The sequence below is a fragment of the Sinocyclocheilus rhinocerous genome, unplaced genomic scaffold (assembly GCF_001515625.1).
Source record: "Sinocyclocheilus rhinocerous isolate Xijiao unplaced genomic scaffold, SAMN03320098_v1.1 scaffold553, whole genome shotgun sequence".
In the NCBI taxonomy this organism is placed as follows: domain Eukaryota; kingdom Metazoa; phylum Chordata; class Actinopteri; order Cypriniformes; family Cyprinidae; genus Sinocyclocheilus; species Sinocyclocheilus rhinocerous.
The window spans coordinates 654818-664835 of NW_015627255.1; the positions used below are offsets into that span (position 1 = coordinate 654818).

A 10018-nucleotide genomic window follows, 5' to 3' on the forward strand; every position below is an offset into this window, starting at 1 on the left:
TATAAATACATACATATTTACATACATACATACAACGCATCTCAAAGCTGCCTCTGTTCTCCACAGTGAGAGTCTGTTTCTTGCGAGAACCATACACCAGTGGGCCAAAGTTGATATCATTAGAGGGACTGATACTGTATTTGGAGAAAAGTGCCTGGACCGACACTTTGATTGGTATAGTGTTAATGGTCTCGCCACCCTCCAAATTGGGCTCGATAACCTGGGGAAAATACAACACAACTCATTATTTTTCGTCTCTCATGACAGCAGAGCTAAATAAAAAATACCGTATGATAAAGAATCTATTAAGTGGTAAGATTAAAAGACCTGACAGCAAAGGATTGGGCTATCTCTGATGGACATCTCCTGGTTGTGGTGATAAATAATCTGGACAGTACTGGGCTTATTGTTGGGGCGTAATGAGCCTTTCTGAGGAGTGATGGAGAACACTGAGTTCAGATCTGGCATTCCTGGCTCTGTGGCCACTAGAGTAAACCTGTAAGTGAAAATTATTAACAAAAGGAGGGAGAAGAAATGTTAAAGACATCTTTGATGTTTTTCTGTTCATTAAAATAGAAGATATCTATCTATGATATCTATCTATAAATATCTATATAGTAACTTACTTAAAGGCTATGTCATATTTGCCTTTGTTTTCCAGCTTAATAGAGCGCTCTTTTCGTCTCTCATTACAGCAGAGCTAAAAAAAAAAAAAGTATGATAAATAATCTTGTAATTGTTAAGATTAAAGACCTGACAGCAAAGGATTGGGCTATCTTTAATGGACATCTCCTTGTTGTGGTGATAAATAATCTGGACAGTACTGGGTTTATTATTGGGGCGTAGCGAGCCTTTCTGAGGAGTGATGGAGAATACTGAGTTCAGATCTGGCATTCCTGGCTCTGTGGCCACTAGAGTAAACCTGTAAGTGAAAAGTATTAACAAAAGGAGGGAGAAGAAATATTAAAGACATATTTCATGTTTTTCTTTTCATTAAAATAGAAAACAGATAATATCTATGATATCTATCTATATATAAATATCTATATAGTAACTTAAAGGCTATGTCATATTTGCCTTTGTTTTCCAACTTAATAGACCGCTTGACCTCTTCTGATACTTTGATTGTTCCAAAGTCTAATTAACCATCAGAATCTACAGCAAATGCAAAACCAGCATGAAATAAATAAAGAAAATGTGTATTGGTCACTCTGTTACACAGAATAAACAAAGTCATACAGGTTTTAAACAAACTGAGGGTGAGTAAATGATAACAGAATTGTAATTTTAGGGTGAACTGTTCATTTAACATAACATATGTAAAATGTTATGGTGTGATGAGGCAAGGAGCTGTTTTCAGTAAAGTACCTTCTGGAATGGTTATGTCCACCGCAATATCATAGGCCTCTGCAATAATCTGAATGTTCTCTGAATGTTGAACGATACCAAGAATGTTCTCCACATCTGACACCTGGTAAACACACACGCCTAATCAGACACATGCACACAAACTAATGCATACCAGTACTTGTACAGCAATTATGATTACATTTACTCTTTATCTGCATTAAAAACCTTCACATTTGTAAACACTGCTAATGTTTCAATTACAAAAAGCTTGTTTTTCATTCTGCAGTACCTCTAAACAAATGGCCCTCTTCAGTTTGACAGGGTTCTTGGCTATAAAATACATGTGCAGCCTAAAGTCAGAATTAGGCATGATGATGCCTTCATTCTGAGACACGCTGAACTCATCTCCAAGAATCTCCAGGCCCCTCAGTCTCCAAGCAGCTGGCATAAGGGTGTTATTGCGCAGATATAAACTCTGGGTTTCTTTTCTATAAACAAAACATGAAAAATTAATGAAAAGGATTTTTTCACCCGCAATATATCTGATTAATTATAACAATTAACAAAAAATCAGTATATGTTAAAGTAAATGTAATAGACCTGTATGGTGGTGTTTTTTCAAATTGCAGCTCCAGTTCAGGCCTGACTGTTAAAGTAAATGTAATAGACCTGTATGGTGGTGTTTTTTCAAATTGCAGCTCCAGTTCAGGCCTGACGCCTATACAGGAGAGGTGGAAGACAACAGGCTCTGGGTTCCCATTGATACAGCACATCAAGCTGTCCTCTATACGTTTGGGGGTATTTGGGTATGCCCACACCATCAGTAGCTGCCAGGAAGATATCAAACATTAATGACAAGAGAGTTTGAGTAAATGCCTTTTTAGGTGTTAAAGTGAGACTGAGGCTGAAGATGGCACAAAGGTTCCTAAAAAAACATTTCAATGTGTACAACTTCAAAACACAAGACAAAGAAGGAACATGTCCATACACTGAAATTAAAGCTCCAAAAATGTTTATTGCAACATTTCAGCCAGTTGGTCTTCATCAGGCACATCATGGTTAACCACAAAGGTGGTTGACAAATTTAAGAAATGGCTAGTTAGACTGATAATACAGCAAATGTAATATTTTTAACCACAAAATATGATTCAAATCACATTTTACATATTTAAAAAGTGGCTTACAGCTCAATCAATCCCAAAATTACATTCTGCAAAAAAATAAGAAATATGAAGTTGCATACTTTTCGCTCATTGGGTTCCAGTGTCATATTTGGAGGGTCAAGAAGGAAAGTGGTGGCCTTGGTGTCATGTTGAAAGCAAAAATGGATCTCTGCCTCCATTTTAGATGTATTGTGAATTACAAACTTATCCATGTTCTCAGGATATTTTGCTTCTTTATACCTGGGTCAGGATAACGTCATTAATATTAATAAAGTCCTAATGTACAGGCACATTTATTATAGAAGAACTTTAACAGAAAATAAGACACTCAATAATAACAAAATAGCTCATTTAGCACAGAGAACAACATGCCAGCACCTGTCCCTGGTCTTTCCACATAGCAGAGGTCCAAACTCATACAGGTCTGACTGGATAATGTAAGTCTTTTGAAGTCCACTCTCAGGCTGCAGGCTTCTTTTGCAGTGTGCAAACACAATCCTATTACATAAACATACAGACACTAAGTAGTATATGTCCACATGTGTAGTTGATAAGTATATATTTCCCTACTGAAATGTTTCTCACTTGGGGTCTCTGCTTATAGTTGGGTAAGCACAAATTCCTCTACAGTATAGCTGATAACATCGCTTGGTCCCCATCACCTCAAAGCTGAAAGTCTGTTCAAAATTTCTAAGAACAGAAGAGTAAAACTTGATCCTTAGAGTAATTGCTCCATTTAATGGTACAATCCAGCGGAAATGAGTGAGTCTGTAAAAGAACAACAAAATACAAGGTTTCAGAGAAACGGTTCTATTTATTTGTGATTGTACATGTGGTTTATGTGTGTGAGGGTCCTCCATACCCCTGGTTGTATTCTGGATTGGGTTCCTCAGAAGGTATACCCTGGCCAGGATTAGATGTGTTAGTAATCGGCATGCCCTCCTGCAGGAAGACAAGTCGACTGCTTTTAATTTAGATCTTTAATATAACTCTTTTTCCATGTTCATATAGTTACATACTGTACAAATGACTAAAAGGCCTTAGATATGTACAAGAGAATTTCTTCAAGACTTTAGTACCTTAACGATTTCTGATCTAAGGTCTGCTTCTTTCTTCTCTGGCAGATTCTCACAAGACGTGGGCATCACAAAAGAAAAACAGCTGTTGGAGAGCTGTGTGTTGGGCACTGATCTCATCTTAGGGTATGGGACTATGGAGATTATAGGTGGTGGGATGGGTGGACCTTTAGGTCCTAACCCTAACTCATCCAAAACCTGTGAGAAAAACATTTTAAAATTTTACTTGATATTCTATGGATACAAACTTTGCGCAACAAAGAACTGTTCCAACATAAATAGGAACCGAAGTACTTTACCTCCTCATGGGAGGGTAGTTTCATGCTACTGATGATCTCGAATCCACTCAGTTGTTCCTTCTCTTTTATAGTCAGCCAGATATGGGGAGCTGTTGGAGAGCTGTGTGTTGGGCACTGATCTCATCTTAGGGTATGGGACTATGGAGATTATAGGTGGTGGGATGGGTGGACCTTTAGGTCCTAACCCTAACTCATCCAAAACCTGTGAGAAAAACATTTTAAAATTTTACTTGATATTCTATGGATACAAACTTTGCGCAACAAAGAACTGTTCCAACATAAATAGGAACCGAAGTACTTTACCTCCTCATGGGAGGGTAGTTTCATGCTACTGATGATCTCGAATCCACTCAGTTGTTCCTTCTCTTTTATAGTCAGCCAGATATGGGGGATAGGCTGTGGAACCACCATCTTTTCTGAGCCCTCGGCACCATCAGTTGACACTTGGGTCTGACTGGGAGCTGGTGACTTCATATCTGCAGCCTCCACTTTTAGCTTTTCCTTCTCAGCTTTTTCCTTCTCTCGTTCCTTCTTGCTCTTCTTGGCAGAGGGAGGAGGACAGTTCATTATGTCTACAGTCTCTTGGGCTTCGGAGGCCATGGGCTGCAATAAGAGACTCTGTGTTCGGTCCCAGAACTGAAGAATGTGTTGGAGTTCTGGCTGACTCTGTTCGTACAGATGGAACCGGGCCAGTAGCTGTCTGTTACTCTCACCGGACTGTTAAAGAAGAACAACAAAATATAGCAAAAGTTTTCAATATAGATTTCAAGCATAAATGGACAATGCCAACCAGCCAGGAAAATCTCTTTTAAAGTAATTACATTTGATGCTGTTTGTGGTACATAAATTACACACTTTACCTTGATTGGAAGTCAAATACTTCATGTAGTTCATGCAGTCAAGTTACTAAATTTTAAACAAAAAAATCTGAAACATCTTTAGGCTTCACAAGAATAGTCTTCTGATGGAAAGCATATTGTGTATTGCAGACTCTAACACACAACCAACCATCTCCTGTTGTAGGTCCTCAGAAAGTGGAAGAGGGTCTTCATGTTCTGGTTTTGTATCCCAGTCCTCACTAGGTGTCATCTCCTCTTCTCTTAAATTCTCAAGCTCCTGTTGTCTTCTCTCTTCTTGTTCTTGGTCAAACTTGTCCTGTTCTCTAAAGTAATCCAATTTTAATTTCACAAACTCATTCTTACCTGTAGTTTTCTTTTAATAAAATTGAGTGTGAAGAACTTGTTGAATATTTGCTGTCATTACTATTTGCTGTCTTCTCATTTAAATCTCATTCACAGGACACACTGCAAGTAATCTTCTTAATTTAGTCTTATTTTAAGTTAAAATATTCAAACATCCTTAGAACAAAATACATTTAGAAGCATATAAAAATATATTTAGACTTAAGATATTAAGACTTGTTTTTAGAGAATACATCCTGAAATAAATATATTTGTCTTATCCTGTTGGTAATGGTAAGTTATTTCTTGTTTTAAGCATAAATCTAACAAAATATATTTGAAGTTCATGTTTAATAAACTTAAACCTGAGATAAATGATCTGAAAACCAGCCTTAATATCTTAGATTTTTTTCCCTCAAGTACAGTAAATGTATCTTGATGCATGTATCTTCTGGAATATAATATTACAATAAATAAATTATTTTTGCAGTGTTTCAAGCGTAAAAAGAATCTTGAATTTTTATCAGAACAGTGTAGAGCACCTTAGCTTGAAGGCACTGTAGCTTTTAAACAGGTTGATAACATAAATATGGTGATGGTTGTTGAAGGCTTTCAGGATGGTCTGGAGCATTTTACTTGGTGAGTGGCAGTACAGTGTCTCCAATCAGTCAATCACAACACCACGGTGGCTCATCCAAAACCTGTGAGAAAAACATTTTAAAATTTTACTTGATATTCTATGGATACAAACTTTGCACAACGAAGAACTGTTCCAACATAAAGAGGAACTGAAGTACTATACCTCCTCATGGGAGGGTAGTTTCATGCTACTGATGATCTCGAATCCACTCAGTTGTTCCTTCTCTTTTATAGTCAGCCAGATATGGGGGATAGGCTGTGGAACCACCATCTTTTCTGAGCCCTCGGCACCATCAGTTGACACTTGGGTCTGACTGGGAGCTGGTGACTTCATATCTGCTGCCTCCACTTTCAGCTTTTCCTTTTCAGCTTTCTCCTTCTCTCGTTCCGTCTTGCTCTTCTTGGCAGAGGGAGGAGGACAGTTTGTTACGTCTCCAGTCTCTTGGGCTTCAGAGGCCATGGGCTGCAATAAGAGACTCTGTGTTCGGTCCCAGAACTGAAGAATGTGTTGGAGTTCTGGCTGACTCTGTTCGTACAGATGGAACCGGGCCAGTAGCTGTCTGTTACTCTCACTGGACTGTTAAAGAAGAACAACAAAATATAGCAAAAGTTTTCAATATAGATTTCAAGCATAAATGGACAATGCCAACCAGCCAGGAAAATCTCTTTTAAAGTAATTACATTTGATGCTGTTTGTGGTACATAAATTACACACTTTACCTTGATTGGAAGTCAAATACTTCATGTAGTTCATGCAGTCAAGTTACTAAATTTTAAACAAAAAAATCTGAAACATCTTTAGGCTTCACAAGAATAGTCTTCTGATGGAAAGCATATTGTGTATTGCAGACTCTAACACACAACCAACCATCTCCTGTTGTAGGTCCTCAGAAAGTGGAAGAGGGTCTTCATGTTCTGGTTTTGTATCCCAGTCCTCACTAGGTGTCATCTCCTCTTCTCTTAAATTCTCAAGCTCCTGTTGTCTTCTCTCTTCTTGTTCTTGGTCAAACTTGTCCTGTTCTCTAAAGTAATCCCATTTTAATTTCACAAACTCATTCTTACCTGTAGTTTTCTTTTAATAAAATTGAGTGTGAAGAACTTGTTGAATATTTGCTGTCATTACTATTTGCTGTCTTCTCATTTAAATCTAATTTTACTAAAAAGTAATCTTCTTAATTTAGTCTTATTTTAAGTTAAAATATTCAAACATCCTTAGAACAAAATACATTTAGAAGCATATAAAAAATATATTTAGACTTAAGATATTAAGACTTGTTTTTAGAGAATACATCCTGAAATAAATATATTTGTCTTATCCTGTTGGTAATGGTAAGTTATTTCTTGTTTTAAGCATAAATCTAACAAAATATATTTGAAGTTCATGTTTAATAAACTTAAACCTGAGATAAATGATCTGAAAACCAGCCTTAATATCTTAGATTTTTTTTCCCTCAAGTACAGTAAATGTATCTTGATGCATGTATCTTCTGGAATATAATATTACAATAAATAAATTATTTTTGCAGTGTTTCAAGCGTAAAAAGAATCTTGAATTTTTATCAGAACAGTGTAGAGCACCTTAGCTTGAAGGCACTGTAGCTTTTAAACAGGTTGATAACATAAATATGGTGATGGTTGTTGAAGGCTTTCAGGATGGTCTGGAGCATTTTACTTGGTGAGTGGCAGTACAGTGTCTCCAATCAGTCAATCACAACACCACGGTGGAAGTCGCTAAGCTATGGCATGGGGGCAAGCAGGACAAAATTACTATGTGCTGCTGTCTACATATGCTGTGATTGACACAAATTATCAGCCATATATCAGATATGTGTAGGGTATACAAAAAATTTACACGCCTGCAGTCTCTCTGACAGGATCTCTACCAACACATCATCAGGCAGTAAGCAGCTAATCAGCCCCAGCTCTTCATTTTGACTGGCACTCTCACATAGACGCCTGTGTACCTGACCATCTGTCTGCAACACACACACATAACATAAATATGGTGATGGTTGTTGAAGGCTTTCAGGATGGTCTGGAGCATTTTACTTGGTGAGTGGCAGTACAGTGTCTCCAATCAGTCAATCACAACACCACGGTGGCAGTCGCTAAGCTATGGCATTGGGGCAAGCAGGACAAAATTACTATGTGCTGCTGTCTACATATGCTGTGATTGACACAAATTATCAGCCATATATCAGATATGTGTAGGGTATACAAAAAATTTACACGCCTGCAGTCTCTCTGACAGGATCTCTACCAACACATCATCAGGCAGTAAGCAGCTAATCAGCCCCAGCTCTTCATTTTGACTGGCACTCTCACATAGACGCCTGTGTACCTGACCATCTGTCTGCAACACACACACACATTTTAAATATTTATTTATATCCATTCATACATGAGACTTACAATCAAGACACATACAGTACAGATCCATTTGTTACACCATATGTTTGGTATTACTACAGTATCTTACTATATTAATGTAGGGAGAACCTGACACTCACACTCACACACACACACACACATTAATTATACAAATTAATAAACAGTAGTATATATACAAATACACTACCATTCAAACATTTGGGGTCTGTAAGATTTTTTTAAAGTTTTTGAAACACTTATGTTTACCAACACTGCATTAATTTACTGTATTGAAAAAAACAGCAAAATCAATAATATTGAGAAAGATTATTACAATTTAAATGACTCTTTTCTAATTTAAATCTTTTCTATTTCAATGTATTTTCAAATGTTCTGTAATTTACCTAAATTTTCAGCACCCATTACTTTATAGTGTCACATAATCCTTCATTAATCATCAAAAACCTGATTTGGTGCTCAAGGAAAATTTTTTTTTTTTTTTTTTGGAAACTGTCATACATTTTTTTTCAGGATTCTTTAATGAACAGAAAGTTCAAAAGAACATCATTTGTTTAAAATGTATATAATTTTTAACTAAAAATATCGTACTGACCCCAAACTTTTGATAATAATCACATATAAAATGATATTGTTTTAATGATGTTTTGATAGTTTTACAGGACAACATGAACCAAATAATATAACTATAACTAAACTATAAATGTTTCTTCTGATATTTACATGACAAAGTGTAAAGCATTTTAAATGTGTGTTACCACGGAAGCAGCAGGACCAGAGCTGTTATTCTTCTGTGAATGCCCTGTGATGTTTGTTTTGTTGCGGGTTGAGGCAGATGACGGGTGGACTTTAGGATCACTGGTCAGGCTGCCCTCCGCTGTGTGTTTGGCAAGTGCCTCAACACTATAAGAACACTAGCACCTTGACCAACAGTGGTCACCATATCTGCCTCTGCCTCATCCACTTCCTTCTGAGCATGCACCACAGCAGCCTTGGCACATAGTTCCCTTGCCCTCAAGGTTGCAGAGCTGTTCCCTGATGCCACAGCCTCCTGCATCACCTCATCTACACTGAGACACGCTGCCCCATAGTGCTTAGCCAGAGTAGCTGCTGTCTTTGTTTTACCTGCACATAGATGCTTACATTTGCATCAGAGCAAACAAGTGAAGGTACAAAAAATTTGTGCTTTGAAAATCATATACAGAAAATATTTATCATTTATCATTTTCCAACAGAACAAACAGCATACATGGATAATTCAATAAAATCTTACCTGGCAGAGGGGCACCATGAACAACAGTGGCAATGCCCCGGCGATTTAGGGCAGCCTTGCCTTCTGGTGAAAAATCAATGCCCAAGTGACGTGCAACAACTCTAGACACAGGGTCGTATTCCAGATCCCCCACTGCAGTGCCAGTGCTGATGCTGTCTTTAGTCTGGCCTGTGAGGAGAAGACACATGTACTCTCATTTATGTACTGAATTATAATACCAATCTCATTAAGAATGCAAACGCATTTAAATTACTGTTGCCCTAGGCTGAACCATACTGAGTGTTTCACCCTCAGATGGTGCAGCTGTCTCCCCCTTACTTCATCTTCAAGACCCTCCCCAGAATCTTAAAAACAGGTATCTATTAGATTTAAAGGGGTCATATGATGTTGCTAAAAAGAACATTATTTTGTGTATTTGGTGTAATGAAATGTGTTTATGCGGTTTAAGGTTAAAAAAACACATTATTTTCCACATACTGTACATTATTGTTTCTCCTCTATGCCCCGCCTTTCTGAAACGCGTCGATTTTTACAAAGCTCATCGGTCTGAAATGCAAGGTGTGCGCTAATTGGCCAGCTATCTAGTGCATTGTGATTGGCCGAATTCCTCAAGCCTGTGACGGAAATGTTACGCCCCTTACCATATTGT

The 10018-nt window shown here is 37.5% G+C and overlaps 1 pseudogene; it reads right to left on the minus strand.

Moving 5' to 3' along the window:
• LOC107726443 (hydrocephalus-inducing protein homolog) overlaps positions 1–10018 on the minus strand; it is a 67433-nt pseudogene that overhangs the window by 12923 nt on the left and 44492 nt on the right.